Source organism: Pseudopipra pipra, chromosome 2, assembly GCF_036250125.1.
Source record: "Pseudopipra pipra isolate bDixPip1 chromosome 2, bDixPip1.hap1, whole genome shotgun sequence".
Taxonomy (NCBI): Eukaryota; Metazoa; Chordata; class Aves; order Passeriformes; family Pipridae; genus Pseudopipra; species Pseudopipra pipra.
The window spans coordinates 16,200,213-16,214,332 of NC_087550.1; positions in this window are offsets into that span (position 1 = coordinate 16,200,213).

Sequence of the window (14,120 nt, forward strand, 5' to 3'; positions counted from 1 at the left end):
AATATAACCTCTTCCAACTATTAAAACAATACCAAGAAATCATTACATGTAACATTTTCCATGTGTCAGAATGAACAAATTCATAAAGTCCTGAGTTCATACCACACCTGTCGAATGAGATCTCTGTGACTGTTGAGGTTTAATATCACCAACATGGGCCAAGATTGCAAATATGTTGTGAGAAAGAACTAAGGTGTGGGGATGAAGACCCAGGTATTATTTATATGTTGCCTTCTCAAAATCTTGAAGAAAGAAGGCAAAATGAGGAGAAAAGAAAAAACAGTACCTCTAGTTGTCCAGAGAAGTTGTGGTTGCCCCAATGCTGGAAGTGTTTAAGGCCAGTTTGGATGGAGCTCTGAGCATTCACAGCAGGGTGGTTGAAACTAGATATTCATTAAGGTTCGTTCCAACCCAAACCATTCTGTGATTCTATGATTTAAGTTTTGCACTCATTTTAAGAGTGACCCTGTTGCTCACTCCTTCTTCCCAAACTAGATGACATTCTAGCATGGATTAGTAAGCTAACTTCCACTTTCTTTCTTGCTAAATACACACCTATACAAACACTTCTCTGTAGAAATGGTTCTTTTCTACATATATGGTAAGTCATAGTCCATATGACAGCACAGAAAAAGTGCTTTATAAAAAAAGAAAGTTTAATACCTCCAGAAAATAAATGTTAGTGATGTACCTCCAATAACTCCATGTTAAAATATGTTTTCTAACCTCATATGTGTGACTTATGGCTTCAAATCTACTTTGTTTCTTTGGTCTGGTGGCATGGGAACATCAGGGCCTTGCTTTGGTTATGAGAAGAGCACAAAGGTTGACGTGATGAGCTCTGCCAAGGCATGAGCCACTTGACAGTGCAGACAAGAGCAGGGTGTGATAAGCCTTGGCACAGGCTGTACATCAGTGGTGGTCAAGACAGCGGCCCCTGAGGATGATGGACAGGTGAGCTGTGGTACCACCATGGGCTGATCAGACTGGAAGGCAATGCCAACATCTGGCTGGTGGTGCTAGAGACCAAAGGGTGGTACATGGGCCAGGCACTGCAACTGCAGAGCTGAGCTGCTGCCCCATCCCAACCCCCAAAGTGGCAGGAGCAAGCACTGTGCTCCTGCTGGCCCCACGGTGCTGTTCATGACACAAACGCACACATGAAGGAACAGAAGACTTGCCACTCTTTAGTTCTACTGGTTCAAAAATTGTACCTGAAAGACTGCAATATAGAGATGATAATCCTTTTACTACCTAGGATAATAAGGTGTTATTATATAATAGAGATGATAATACTTTTACTGCCTCTTCTCAAGCATAATGGGGAAATAACCTGGAAATATTAACTACTACAAATTGTAGTCACTGGGGATAGTTGTACAAATAATTGATGAAAAGCCTTAGTACACATTTAAAAGTACACATTAGTGCATGTTTAATTCCACAAGTCAAAATATATTTTTTTTTCATGAAGATATATTTTTAGGCCACCAACAAACTGTGAGAAAGCTTAGAAAACCCTGGCATAGCAGAATGTTTGTTGGGACTAATCCCCTTTTAAAATCTTTACTAACATTAGCAAAACAGAACATAAAATTGCCTGAGTGTATCAAAGAACTTTTTTCCACTGCAAGGAAAACAAAAAAAAAAAACCCAAACAAACCAAGAAACCAAAGAACCAAAACAGAACAAAGAAAACCCAACAACAGAAAATCCCAAACAAAGTGAAGAGGTGATGTGAATTGCATAAGAAAGACTGAATGATGAAGGATTATGTGGCAACTGGGGGAAAAGCTGCCTCCTTAACTTTTCATTTCCAGAATGTATTTATATCTTTCTTAAAACAAGACACAGGTATAGCAGTCCTCCCCAGCCTGTGAGTTTTGGGAAGTTTTTTTTCAAAGATAAGGGGAAGGTAGTTGGGTAAGCTGGATGCCTTCGAAACATACTTCCACTATAGCTGTTTTTCTACTCTATTGTTTGCTAGCTGGGAAGTCATAAAAAAGGCAAACATAGCTTTGACTTGTCAATCTATGTACCACGCTGAAGGATAAAGTGTTTAATACAGCTTTTAAGGGAGTAGACAATATTTGTGGGCATATTTTACAGTGCAAAGGCTGGTAGTGAGGATGAATAGCATTGGTTTTATTTTAAACACCAAACGTGTAACTCAGGAAAGGTAACCGTGCGTTGAACCAAGTCCCACCGGGTTTTAAGTGGCCCATCTCACCTGGATAGATGCAGCGAGGCAGAGTTTTTCCACGGTCCGTGGGTGCCACCTGGTGCCTATCTCCCTGCTGCTGAAGTCGCCGTGTTGAATCCCTTCATTCCAGCGCCCTCTCTGAACGCTTTTCAGAACTGGAACTTCAGTAAATTTAACAACACAGAGTATTAACTGGAAAGTACTCTGCTAATCAGTGCCAGAGAAGAAAACTTACTCCAGGGTTCAATGTATTAGAATTACCATGTCATAAGAACAATGATCAAGCTACTTCACATTTAGGGAATCTTTAGCTGCATGGGCAGTTTACCTCACTACCTTCTGTCACAGAAACATAAGCAGAACAGCAGCTTTCGCAGCTCAGAGGTCAAACAGGTCTTCATGCAAGAGACTCATCATGAAATTACAAAAGTGCTCTCAGAATAAGACAACAGAAATTCAAATGAGCCTGAAAGAATTGCAGGGCTCCTGACTCCTGAGATCCAAACCATATTTTCTATAAGTTTACCTGGAAAAATCTCCACCATCTATGCCAGTATTGTCTTGTAGAGGCAGAAAAAAATCTGTTACTACTACTTCTGTTTACTGTCTGGTTTAGATTATCATCAGATTTACCGAGCTGCACCAAATTTTTACTAATGGACTTAACACAGTCTTATGATTGTGGATACTGGCACTGTCACAGTGTTTCTGTCCACCCTATGAGGGTACCTTCCCTCTTGGGAAGGAGAGCAGCACTGGATGTTCATCTTTCAGATGCACCCACAATCCCAAGCCAGGGACTCTAGGCACAATTTAGCAAGGAGACAAAGTACCTTCAGCCTCTACACTGCTCCCTCTTGCATCCCTCCCGCTGCCTCTGCTCTGATGTCAGCAGCAGCCCACACTTGTGCTGCGTGCACAGGGGAGCAGGGAATGAGCAAGGGCAAGGCAGGAGTGGGAGATGGGGGCTAAAGAAGCTGAGGACTGTGCGAATATGCAAGAAATAGTCAAATACACAATCTGCTTCCAGGAAGCACAACAGACAGGAAATACAGACTTCACTCCCTTGTGCCAAACCTTGGAGAAATTGAGGGTCGCATGCTGTTCAGGTCCCTATTCAAATCATGGCCTTTGAGGAAGGTCAAATCAGACCTGGATTTATCAGCTGTGTAAGTCTTTAGAGCAAAGTCATTTGTCATTAGTAGGTGTGGCATAACTGATATAATGCAAATTAAACAAATGTTGGGAGCTCAACAGCATGATAAGTACTAACAAGTAATATTGTGTTACAGTAGCCTAAGATTTAGCTTTACACAGGCATCTCAAATTCAGACTTTTAGGAATATTCAGTGCTGTTTTCCTTTTTCTGTTACATTGTTAACAGCACTTCACCTAGTAATATGGACAAAGTACATTAATAAATGGACAAAGTAGCTGAAAAGAAATTGAAAAAATAACTTTTCATCTGTCTGCACAGAAATTAATTTTTGTTTTGAGAGTCTATTAACATATCTACCTACAGACTAGTTTCAAAAAGTAAAAAGGATTCCATTCTGGTTTACAGTTCCGTTTTTTGATCATTTCTCTAAGGACAAATATAATACCCTCTCACTTTTCTATTATTCAGCCTAACCTCTAATACCTTTCCAAAGGCTCCTCCTGTAAAAGACACTATTGCATGAAGTCCAGTAGGAAAAGCATTTGCTATTTATTAAATATTTAGCAAAGAATTTGAAAGAAATATTTTTGTAGGGCACCCTGTATGATGTCAGAATTCTGAACTCAAGAGCAGGACCTATGGAAAAGAAATTAAAATTAAATAAAGCTGCTTTCCTCTTTCCCCAGGAGCACTTAAAACAGGAGTGTTACTCTGGAGTTTTATTTCAGAATGCTATAGCATAAGCTTTTCATTTTCTTTATCATGAGAGAGAAGGTAAGAAAGTGTTGGAACTACATGAAGAGGAGAATAAAATTCTCATAAAATGGAATGAGGTAGAAAAAAGTGAGAAGTGAAGGAAGATCCCATTAAAGCAGTGAGGAGAGGATAAACAGTGGCAATGACTCAAGTTTCCTTTAAACAAAACAAAAAAAAAAGAGTGAGAGAAATAGAACAGCTGAGAGTAGATAAAGCGAGAAGGCTGTTAAAAAACTGTCACACCAAGCAAGGAACACTGTTCAGATCCCAGAGACCCTCCTTGTACATCACAGATGCTCATTGGCAAATCTAGGTTTAAAAACCGTGCAGTGTAGAGACGAGAGGGATGCATTTTCATACAGCATGATTTAATGTAATTTGAGTTGACCTATTTCCTTCAGTTTCCCTTTTAAGGAAAGCTTGGATTCTGCAGAAAGCAAGAGGACTCAGTGCCACATTCTGCCAGGAACCTGCTTTGTTTCTCTGATCATATATCTATTTTTCTTTGCCTCTGCTTACCTTTTCATTCATTTTCTTGGCTTTGGTCTGGGCCTCAAAGAGCTGGAAGAGTAATCAATGTCTTCAATACCAAACTGAGAAATGCAGAGAGGAGGGGAAAGGGGAAATTACTCTGGATTATGTGCAAATTTCTTAGATTATTTATTTTATTACGTTTTTTTCCTAACCAATAAAAAGAGCCAGGAAGAAAAATCATCTCATACGAAAAATTTGACTCAGCATAAGACATTTTGTTCAAGTTTTGTAAGAAAAACATAGGAAATGAGCAGCAGCCCTGCAGCTGACATTTTCCCCCACACCCACGTACTGCAGCACTCACAGAGCAGTACCAAGTCCAGGCCCCTCTTCTGCCTGAGGGCACCAGTGATATCTCACACATGCACATAACCCACCACGCTACAGAGCTCTTCTTCTCTGCTTTTCACCAGTAAAGAATCACATCATACAACTGGGATTGCTCCAGTTACAGGCCTTTGGGAATGAACACCTAGCCCCACCAGTTTCCATTCAGCATGGGAAAAGTTTATACCACCAGTCACTGCCCTGAATCTGAGGAGAGTAGAGTTACAGCTGGGTCTCCCACCTTGCAGCTGGGCATCTTACCCCATTAGCACAGCCTGGAGGGTTTTCCAAGGAGGCTCTGTGGCTGCCTCCACCATTGAAGAATCTCTTAAATATATTTGGCCTGAAGGAAGGTGACTCCCCAACTTAATGGCAAGGACATCCAGCTTTCAGCCTCTGCTTTTGTATGTTTGGAAAATGGAAAGACATCACTCATTGCAGTCACGCTACACAGCCTGGTGCTTCCTAAGACAGTGTGGGAGAAGACAGAATTCATCCTGATTTCACACAGTTCAGGTAAAACACTTTCAAACAGCAAGGGTATAGTAGCACTTATACATATCAGGTACTGAACTTCCTGAGTGCACCATCTATGCTAAAGAATAAATATGGAAGTACAGGACAAGCATTTAGCTCAAGCACTGGGAGGGTTAATTTAAGAATTATCATTAAAATCCACATCCCTGATGCAACCTTTACTTAACATCAACAAAACTAACCAGCCAAAACAAAACAAAATGAAAATTCCCTGCACAAAAATCAAAATCACAACACTGAACTTGACAATTTACACAAGACACGAGCAAAAGCATCCCACAACTCTGTTGCCCGACAGTCCACATTTTTAACTGTTTGGAAACAAATGTGTATCCATAACCAAAAGCTTGCATGCCCTCAAGCTCCTTTCCACCTCTGTTCTCTCCTTCCTCTGTGAGTGTTTTGTTGTACTGAGAAGCTCCTACTCCAAAGCAAAGTATCCAGTGGAAAAAATAACCATAAGTGAATAGGTAACAAGTGCAAAGGTACATTTACAGATCAATATTTCTAAATCACTAACATAACTTAGAATTAACTTCCAATCCTGGCATAGCACCTCCTTAAAATGTGAGAAAAAGAAAACTAATTTAATGTCTTTTGTTCAAGATATTTGACAGCAGCCTTCACCAAAACACGTTTGACTGACTCAATCAGACAAGGTAAGTAAGTTAAAGGCCAGTTACCTGTAGTGATTTTCAGACATGTGCAGGAAGAAACTGTGTTTTATTCACACACTTCATGCAAAGCAGATCTTTCTTTATACACTTGCTGCCTGAGCAAGTAATGATGGTGGCAATCCCTGTATCTAAGAAGACATGTTAATACATGGTGAGCTTAACTTCCTTAGTCTCCAGTTATAAATAGCTTGCATGATTATCCTCTTTTGCACCATTTTTTGCAGGTCCCTCTGGAAACAAAAGGAGAGGCAAAGCTTTTTTTGTGTTGGGTCCTTTTTTTTTCCCCCAGTATTATTATTACTGCTCTAATATAGAAATCTCAGAAAAGCAAAGTCTGCACTCTATTCTTTGAGACTCAGCAGATGTCTTTAAAACACTTAGTCTATTAAAACTTATAAAGCATGATTAATGACCTGAGAGCTGCTGATCTGAGGTGAAAGACTCAGCAGAATTTGCCCAATAGCTTTTGCAGATTTATGCGCTCTACATTACAAACCAGAAAAATCAGTGTAATTATTTCACTAAAGCTCAGATGTGATGCTCAAAAAACCTCTCCAAAATACTAAAAAGCAACTCAACAAGCAAAGGTGAAGTGCGCTGCAGCTCTAGAGTCAAAGGTTCTGTTTGCTTCTTCAATTTTTTTTCCATAGAACTGCACCGAGAAATTTGTTTATTTGTTTACTTTCATAAAGTTGCATTACAATTTTACCCAATTTAAAGAACTTCTTATTCAGATCAAAAAGAAATAAATTTTCTACAGACTTTTTACTCTAACCAGGGGCATGAATTAGTGACTTTCAGGATGGACATTACCCATTTAAAAAAGAGCACCCTGCAGTGCTAATTTGTGTAATGAAAATATCACTTTGTTCAGCTTATAAATAAGGGTCAGACAAAAAAAATACATCCATTTTGTATTTCTTTTTGGATCTGTAAGTAAAGAGGGGTGATTTAGAGATAAATACATGCTTCTCATGGTAAATACCAAGCTCAAAATAATATATATAGATGAAAACATGTAATGTTTTCCCCGGAGACCTTAAAATTTATGACAGTAACTTCTCAGATGCGAACAAGCTATGCACAATCTCAGCACTATTGATACTTGATACTGCGTTTGAACTTACAGTTGGTCTTTAGCTCTCCAACTGAGAGCAGACGAGGAGCTGTGCGTGACTGAGGAGAGAAATTTGTTGTCTTAAAGTCATTGCGATCCAGAAGATCAATATCTAGAAAAAGAAATACATGTAAAGGAGATGAAATAGGCTATCTGAGGCTGATGGCACAGTCTACAACACTGATCTCTGCTGCATTTTGTAGCCCAAATCTCCAACCCTCAAGTGGTAAAAAAACCAGTCAGCTGAATGCAGAAAAAATATTATGATAAAAGATAAAAAATACAGTAAAAAAAAGTAACCCAGAGACTTTTAAGCCAAAATCATTCAGGTTCATTTCACCTCAAGGCTACATCATTGTTATTTGTCTTTTGATGGACTCTATAGACTTACTAGCTAGACTAAGTAGGACAGTATGAAAAGTATCCAATCCCTTATTAATATGAGCTGAATGTAGTAATCACTGGGAACTGGTGTTTGGTTCATTGATGAGTTTTTCTCATCATTCTATCTTTGAAAACCTTGTTGCTTTTTTTGTTATTTATTTTTGCTTACCTGATGAGTGAGAAAAGTACTCAGAACTTTCAATTAGAGCATTATCTTTTCTTCTCCAGTTCACAAAAAGTATGTATGCAATAAGGGCTAACTCAGGTACAGGACAGAAAAAAAAATTTAAAAAAAATAGAAAGTGAGAGAGGCCTCTTAAACCATCTTAAACCTTATAATAATCTAATGATAATACCAATATCATAGGTTCATAAAATCATAGAACAATTTGGCTTTGAAGGGACATTTAAAAATCACCTAATTTACCTCCATGGGCAGGGACATCTTCCAATAAACCAGGGTGCTCCAAGCCCAATCCAATCCAACAATTAAGGAATTGTTTCCAGAAATGGAACATCCACAATTACTTTGGACTTCTTGTTTCAGAGTCTCACTAGTCTCATTGAAAAAAAAATTGCTTTGAATCTACCCTCTTTCTGTTAAAAAATGTTGCCTCTTGTCCAGTCACTACAGGTGACTACCAGCACTGGTAAAAAGTCTTTGTCTTATGAGGCCGTTTTACATAATGAAAGGCCTCAATAAGAACTTCTGGGAGCCTTTTTTTTCTCAAGACTGAACAAACTTGAGCTCTCTCAATCATTCTGCATAGGAGAGGTGTTCCAGCACTCTGATCTTTTTCACATTCACCCTCTGGACCTGCTCTCACAGACTCATGTCTTTCTTTTGCTGAGGATGCCAGAGCTGAATACAGTTACTCCAGGTACCCATAACACTCCAGGGGTCCAATTTTTCATCCACCAATTTCCCCAAATCCTCCTCTGCAGGGCTACTTTTAATCCATTTATCTTTCAGTCTATATTGATGACCCTATTGCACTTCATGAGGTTCACACAGATTGTCATGGTCCCTCTGGATGGCATCCCTTCCCTTTGGTGCATCAACTGCACCACTCAGCTTGGTGTCATCCTCAAACTTGCTGAAGTTGCACTTGATGCCACTGTCTATATCACTGATGAAGATATTAAATAATACTGATCCCAATGTGGACAGAGACAGCATTTTTTACTGATTTTCACCTGGACATCGAGCTGTTGATTGTAACTTCTTGAACGCCGTCATCCAGACAATTCCTTATCTAACAGTCCATCCTTCAAACCCATATCTTTCCAATTTAGCATCAAGGAAGTTGTGGGTGACCTTACAGAAGTCTAGGTAGATGACAATGTGTATATTACTTAGGGGGCTCTAATGGCACTGCTTTCCAAATTGAACCATGGAGTTCCAAGCAATTTTATTCACAAAGCAAGTTTTCCCAGGTACAGATTAAGTAAATTTCAGATAAGAATGGGGATAAAACAAAGAGAAAGGCTTTGTACTTCTCTTTGTACTTCTCTTTTGTGGGAATCTACTCCCCAGAACCGTTTGAGTGCACTTCCAGTTGTCTCATTACAGGGTCTTCTGCCAGAGGCCAGAGCTCCTGTGCTGACACCTTCAAGCCTAACAGGAAAGCCAGGCATGCAACAAGCTCTGAGGGGAGATATATTTATCCTGACCCTTATGAAGTCTTTCATTAGGTCATGAAGTCTGTATAGGAATGCTTTCGAGTCAGCAAAACAGGGAAATAATTGAAATGGCGTAAGAAACAACCATGGGGTTTACCTCAGGATAAAGGGGAAAAGGAGACAATTACGAAACTTTCTTTGGGTTACCTAAACCTGTCCTGAACTGTATTTAAACTGTCTCCAGTACACCTGGTATAGGACTGGTGCCATATGTCTAAATATGTAACAACCAGTTACTTTTATATAAAGACATAACTTTTCATTGCCATTCAATATCCAAGATTCAAGTTCATACATATTCTTTGACAAATCCAACCAGAAATGTGAACTCTATTCAGCTGTCAAAAAAATACAAGTATTTATGGACGTATCTCATCAACTTTACTCCCTCAAGTCCTCTTCTTTTAATGGGATTTGTGATTGAGTAAACATCCAGGTTATAAGTGGATGGGCAATATTGTCTTTACAAGTCAACTTGAAAGGAATTGGGAAATAGAAAGTACTCAGTACCTTTGAGTAGTTCTCATAGCCTTTTGTATTGCAGCAATTATGCAGCCAATCTAATAATCATCCAGCCCCAGCCACGGGGCACATAGCTTGTCCTTCTTCCATAAAATACCCCTCTTTGCTGCTTTGAACAATGGCAGCAGATTGCTTGACAAACAGCACAAGGTAAGCCTGTGGTTTTGATTCCTGGCGCCAGAAAGTTTGGCAGTACCAGATGCTGAAGGGGAAAAAGACTTCAAGGTTTAGAAGCTAATGGTCATTTGCAGTGATGGTTCTCTTCTACCTTGCTGAACAAGGAACCCTCTGTTAGCAGATACTTAAGAGAAATCATGGAAAGGCTGTCACATGAACATTACTCTCATGACAGAAACAATTTATGATGTTTCCTATCCCCTCCCCTCCAGCATCTACTCATTTCTGCCCCCTGAACTTTATCAGCCCCTCCTAACATATGAGGTCACACTGTCACACAGATTGCTGAAACAACTCAAATCTGAGGGGAAGGAAAAAACCCATACGTGCATATACACCTAATTCAGGATAAAAAAATCTAACTGGGAAACAGGGAATGGGTTTCTTTCTTTTTTCCAGTTCTGATTATTTCAATGAATTTGCTTGCACTGCAGCCCCATAAACAAATTCGTGTGTGGTAAGCTGGGCTGCAGGATCTGACACAGACAGCCAGGCAGCTGGCAAAAGCTCCCTGTAATCACACCCTATGTTTATTTCAGGGGAATAGGCACATTTTTAGGAGTACTTGGGCCCAGTGATTTGGTGGCTTTGGGTTTACCTTCAGGACTCTCAAACAGACATAGGAAGCTGCTAAAGGGACACTTTTGATACTTAGGATAACATCGGCAGAATATATTTGGCTTTTCGAACTAACAACGTCAAAATCATGATCAGGAATTAAGATGACAGTCTTGCATGTGGAAGTTATGACATTCTGAGATATAAACCATTCATATATGTGTGAAAAAATATGTCACATATGCAAAATAAAATAACCCTTGGAGGATATTTTACAGATATTTACTACAGAGTCACAAAAAGAAAAATAATATTTTGTCAGAAATGTCAAAGTTTTCAAGCTTCCAGGTAGATGAAACATCTTGTTAACTTTTTTCATGGGTGTCTTGCATGTCTGATTTTAACTACTTAACTTTTATTTCTTCATTAAATTTCTCTAATCATAACATCTAAATCAGATCCAGACTTGCATGGATGTACCAGGATAAAAACAGCCAAACCAAGTTGCTCCCATGGCCAAGATAACAGCCTGGTGAGTATCGAGTTGTGAGGCCTTATGTTTAGGTCATACCACACTGGGTCTGTGAACTCTTTAAACTTCTATAATCTGGGTACATTGCAAAACAGCCTCTTTCTTTGACTCCTGAGGCACAGACTCTTGAGGGCATTTTTCAGAAATGGGATAACAGATCACTCTGCCAGCAAAATCCTGCTCAGCCACCCGAAAAGCCTGCCTCTTTTTGCCAAGTTCCAGCCTTTTGGACACTCACCAACAGCTCAGGACATGCATAAGCACATACAGTGAGTGTTACAGGAGGTTTTCTTAACCCAGGCACTCTTTAAGCTAAATAGCATTAGCAAAGGAGATGTAGGTAAAACATGCCTACACGCTTTCCTGCACGCTTTCCTTGCTCTACTTCTTTTGTCACTGCAGGATGTGCTTGAGATCAGCTGTCCTCAAGTCTGCCTTTGGCTGAGGGCCTCTCCCCTGCTGTTGTTTTCTTCCTCTCATTCTAACGGGACTCCCTCAGCAAGGAAACCATGTCCCCATGATTCTGTTTTGGGACAGTTCCCATTCTCTGCTCTCTCCTCTGTGCAGAGGAGCCTGGTGAAACTAAATTTCCCTCCTAGGCACCCCATCAGCATCCTGGTCTGTGAGCACCTATGGCACAGTTCAGGCAGAGTGGGCACCACATATGTCACCTGTTACACAAAACTTACAGTGCAATTTACAACTGCAGTAACTAGAAGTCCAGGGTGTACACAGGATGCCAGGAATTTCACCAGCCTAAGTGTACACATGTCTGAAGGTATCACAGCAGGGCTCTGCAGGGTAATTCCGGGGAATATGTATCACTGAGGTAAGAAGAAAACACGGCAAACACATATCGTCCTCATCCCCAGAAAACCCAGCAACCTACTTTCAGCATGCCAGTTAGACTCCAACTCACCCACAAAATAATTGTCTCTTGTATCTAATCTTATGTTACACTTGGTGGCATGTTTACTTCATAGGCTGTATCAACTGTCCTGCATAACAGAGCAGGAAAATTTGTCTCTAGTAAATATGATGGGAATTTAACATTATGATTGTAAAAAATAATATTACAGAGTAGAATATATGGGTAGGGAATTATGGTACAGAATTGATGTTTTCTATTCAATAACATTAAGAAGACTCAGATACAGGTATCTGTGCTCTCTGGAACAGCTCAAAGAGGGAGAAGAAAGAGGCATTGACTTCACAGCTTTGAGAGGGGGAAGGCAAGGATTAACACAGTCCTTTGGCATCCTAGATACCTACTTAAACTAACATACAGACCTACAACTGGGTCTTTCCCATTCTTATCCTTTCTTCCTTCATGAAAATCTCCACAGATGCAAAAAGCTCTATACAGCTCTTATAAAGACTTTTGTGTAATCAAATGCCACACATTTCATGTTCTAAAATTTCTCAATAGTTTATGAAATTCAATTTTTGTTCATTATCTTCAAGGTTATTCCTTCAATATTCCTTCAATTTCCTCCTGAAAAGAGTTGTAGCAAGATGGGAGTCAGACTCTTCTCCCCCACATCTAGTGACAGAATAAGAGGACACAGCCTCAAGATGCACCAGGGGAGGTTCAGGTTGGATATCAGGAAAATTTTTTCACTGAAAGGGTAGTCAGGCACTGGAATAGGTTGCCCAGGGAGGTTGTGGATTCACCATCCCTGGAGATGTTCAAGAAATGACTGGACATGGCACTCAGTGCTATAGTTTAGTTGACATGGTGGTGTTCAATCAAAGGTAGGACTCAATGATCTTGGAGGTCTTTTCCAATCTAAATGATTCTGTGATTCTCTGTGCCCAAGCTCTCTCCACCAGTATCACTTCCCTTGATATCTACTTACCTCGGGCAATTATGGCCAAGATGTGCTCAGCATAGACCTGTGTATCCCTGAGTACCATTCCAATATTCCTAGTCTTATGTGCTCAATCCCTGCCCCATGTGGAGCAACTTAAAGAGTAACTGTACATATAGCTGAGGAGCTATTGCCTGCTTTAGAGCACACTTAGTAGCTCTGCTGCACTGGCTGAAGCAAGAAAAAAAAAGACAAGGGAGCTTTTAGTTTGTGGATCCCTCCAGGCTGACAGGATCATTCCTTGGCTGCTCAAGGTGGTGTCAGGGCAGCTTTGTGGCACGGGAATGATATAAAATGTTCTAATGCTCCAGAGGGCCTGGCCCAATGCATTCAGCAGAAAAGTAGGTCAGAAAGGAAATCTCGCTACTACAAACATGACAGTGGCAGCAGTCCATTGTACCATGCACAGGGCTTATGTAAGGCAGTGGCTGGGGCTGCTTCACTCTGAGTTTCACAACCAGCAGAAGCCTGGTGCTAAAAATGCCTCGCTGCTTCACACAAAAGCAGGAACCAGCTTGTGCATAAATGTAGAAGGGCAAACATATCACCAGTATCATAGTTCTGTGTTTGTGTTAATCTATATATTTGAGTGTGATTAAAGGACGTACAACCAGCCTTTTCTGTCCTTCATTCACAAAGGGTACTCTAAAACAGAGGCAGTATCTCTGAAAGCATGATCAAAAATTTGGTCAGTAGTTATTTTTGTGGCTTCCTACTCTTTGGCTCTATTCCCAGTTATTCCAGTGTTTCTACATGCCATCCCATGAGACTAAAGAGACCTTAAAAGGGTGTAATCAGCTCCCTGACCCCTCTGAAAAAGATATAACTACTGGAAAGGGATGTCTCAGCAGTCTTCCCCAGCTCTCACAGGAAGAGTATATCAACAGTGTAATCAGAGAAAGTTGTACCGTTCCCACATTTTTGGCCATCAAAGGCTGATGAGAAAGAGGGGCAGAAAGATACAGAAAGCATTAGGTATGTCACAGGAGGTCCCATTCTGGTGACAAACTGTGTTGAGACTGAGCCAGATCCCATGACAAAGTATGTAAAAGTGGCTTAAAGCAACTTTAATTTACTCTCATC